General features: G+C 39.7%; 1 non-coding gene across 1 annotated transcript; it reads right to left on the bottom strand.

The window, feature by feature from the left end:
• Window positions 1–1,528: 1,528 nt before the first annotated feature.
• LOC112793278 (small nucleolar RNA R71) lies at window positions 1,529–1,635 on the bottom strand. The gene has a single exon (XR_003197979.1). It is a non-coding gene; the product is annotated as a small nucleolar RNA R71 (small nucleolar RNA).
• Between the last annotated feature and the right edge of the window lie 1,718 nt (window positions 1,636–3,353).

Below are 3,353 nucleotides of genomic sequence, written 5' to 3'. Positions count from 1 at the left end.
AAATATAAGTCCAAAGAAGCATGTTTTCAATCAAAGCACATTATCAGGAAGGAAATATAAACCATGCAAATAGTATGAATAAGTGGGTAAAGAGTAGGTAAAAACCACTTAATTGAGCACAAGATAAACCATAAAATAGTGGTTTATCACTCTTCCCATGAGCAATTAAATCAAGGAATTGGGCAATTGTTCAAGCTTAGAGAGATTGGATTGCCAAGGAATTGGGATCCAATCACTTAAGATTGCCAAAGAGATCAATGAATGCATTGATTGAGGAAGAGATGAGAATGAACTTGATCCGGAGAATGCAACATCTCCTGAACCCAATGATTACCCTATTTCTGATCTTACCCATTCTATTTACTTTCTGCCATTTATTTTCATGCTCATTACCCCAAATCTCCATTTAAGATTATGCACTTTAATTTCTATTATTTACTTTCCAGTCATTTAAATTTCTGCAAGTTCCCAATCTAAATTCTGTTTAGCTCAACTAGCATATTCTTCTAACTAAAGTTGCTTGACCAATCAATTCTTGTGGGATTCGACCTCACTCTATTGTGAGTTTTACTTGACAAAAATTCGGTATACTTGCCGAAGGGAAATTTGTTGAGAGACAAGTTTTCATGCATCATGTTTATGGCGCCGTTGCTGGGGATTGATTTTGAATCAACAATGATTAAGTTTGAAGATCACTAGATTGAGCATTTTTTTCTGTTTCGTTATTTGTTTATTTGATTCAGTCAATTTTCTTTAGTTCGTTTTAATTTCTTCCTCATCCCTTGCAACCTCTTTGTTTTTCGTTCTTTCTTTCTTTGTTGATTACAATTCTGCTCACTAACCCACTAACTATTTGATAATTTGCATCACTCACACTAACAATTACTCTAACGAGAATAGTTTCTTCACTTTATCTCCTGTTGCGCAATCTGTCTGTTGTATGACAGGGAGAAGAGAAGGAGTTTCAACATCCTTCGATTCAGAACCTGAAAGGACCCTTTGGAGACTAAGAAGGGAAGCAAGAGGGAAAAGAATTATTGGTGTTGAGGAAGAGGAAGAGTACTTTGAACCCAATATGGAAGAGAATTTGGAGAACAATCATGAAGAAGAAGCTCACAACCATGCTAGAGAAGGCCATGCAAACCGTGCTGGGCAAGAAAGGGGAGTTCTAGGCTCCTATATCAATCCTAATCCAGGAAACTATGGAAGTAGCATTCAAAAGCCCACTATACATGACAACAATTTCGAACTAAAACCCCAGCTCATCACCCTTGTCCAGAACAATTGTTCATTTGGAGGAAGTTCTCAAGAAGACCCCAATCAACATCTAACCACCTTCCTGAGAATTTGTGACACTGTGAAATCTAATGGAGTCCATTCGGATGTCTATAGGCTGCTCTAGTTCCCTTTTTCACTCAGGGACAAGGCATCCAAATGGCTTGAATCCTTCCCAAAGGAGATCTTAACAAATTGGGAAGATGTGGTGAACAAATTTTTGGCAATATTTTACCCTCCTCAAAGAATCAACAGGCTGAGAGCTGAGGTGCAAACTTTTAGACAACAAGATGGTGAGACTCTCTATGAAGCATGGGAGAGGTTTAAAGACTTAACAAGAAGATGCCCACCAGATATGTTCAATGAATGGGTTCAACTTCACATTTTCTATGAAGGTCTTTCCTATGAGTCAAAGAAGGCTATGGATCATTCATCAGGAGGCTCCCTAAATAAGAAGAAAACCATTGAAGAAGCCATAGATGTCATTGAAATAGTTGCTGAAAATGACTACTTCTATGCCTTCGAAAGAAGTAACACCAGAGGAGTAATGGAGCTGAACCACATGGATGCATTGTTAGCTCAAAATAAGATGATCACCAAGCAGCTAGCAGATCTTACCAAGAAGGTGGAGGAAAACCAAGTCGTAGCAGCCATCACTTCATCGTCAGCTCAAGAAGGAGCGAACATAGGAGAAGAAGGTGACTGGGAGTAAGCCAACTATATTGGAAACTCACCTAGACAAGTCCATGATCCATACTCCAAAACTTACAACTCTGGATAGAGAAATTATCCCAACTTTGGATGGGGAAACCAACAAGACCAAGGGCAAGACCAGAGATGCCACAACCTCAATTCCAACAATAATGTAACTCATCAACATACCTCACAGAGATCCTACCAACATCCATCTAACCAACCTTTTCAACCACCTAATCTCAACCCACCATCATTAACAGATGATAGGCTCTCAAAGATTGAGGCTCTACTTGAAAACTTATGCAGAAAAGTCCAAGACAACAAAGTGTTTAAGGAAGAAGTGCGAGCCAATATCAAGAACCAAGGAGAAAACATCAAGAGATTGGAGTCCCAAGTAGGGTATCTATCTCAACAAATTCCCAAACCCACTGATGGTTTCCCCAATGATACAGAGAAGAATCCAGGAGGAAAAACAAAGAAAGTGAGATGGGAAGAATGCAAAATGATAACCACAAGTGATGAGGGGAGTATGAATGGAGTATAACACCTCCAAAATAATCAAAAGGAAAGCCAGGAGGAAGGAAGCTATACACCCCAACCTACATCCAAGGAAGAGCTGAAGAAGAAGGAGGTATTGAACCCATATGTACCTTTTCCCCACAGGCTTAAAGGTGGTGTAGCAGGGAGAATGTATTCAAGGTTCCTTGATATGTTTGCATCTCTTGATGTAAATATACCATTCATTAAAGCCATCCAGCAAATGCCTTTCTACATCAAGTATATAAAGGAGCTACTAGCTAGAAAAAGTCCATTGAAGGGTGGACAAACAATAAAGATGAACAGGGATTGGAATGCTCTCATTCAACCAGGGCCACCCATAAAGAAGGAAGATCTAGGGAGTTTCCACATTCCTTGTGCCAAAGGAGAAACAATGATTGACAAAGGGCTTTGTGACTTGGGAGCAAGCATCAACTTAATGCCTCTCTCCCTCATGAAGAAGCTCCAAATCAATGAACTAACTCCTACTGATGTAATTATCAGATTGGCTGACAAAACTCAAAAACAAGCAATAGGAGTGGTTGAAAATGTGCTGGTGAAGGTTGGGAGCTACTATCTTCCCACAGATCTTGTTGTTCTGGAAATGGATGAGAATCTTATTTACCCCATCATTCTGGGAAGACCATTCCTAGCCACAGCCAGAGCACTCATAGATGTAGAGCGAGGAGAGCTAGTACTGAGAATACATGATGAGCAGCTCACTTTCAATGTTTTCAACCTCTCACAAGAAGCAAGTCAAGAAAACAAAGAATCAAGAGAAGAACATGATGAGGCACTGATACAAGAAACAAGCAGTGAAGCACAAGCAACACAACTGGAAATCC

This window comes from Arachis hypogaea, chromosome 3 (assembly GCF_003086295.3).
Source record: "Arachis hypogaea cultivar Tifrunner chromosome 3, arahy.Tifrunner.gnm2.J5K5, whole genome shotgun sequence".
In the NCBI taxonomy this organism is placed as follows: domain Eukaryota; kingdom Viridiplantae; phylum Streptophyta; class Magnoliopsida; order Fabales; family Fabaceae; genus Arachis; species Arachis hypogaea.
The sequence above is the reverse complement of the archived record's forward strand: the minus strand, read 5'-3'. Positions and strand labels throughout refer to the sequence as shown.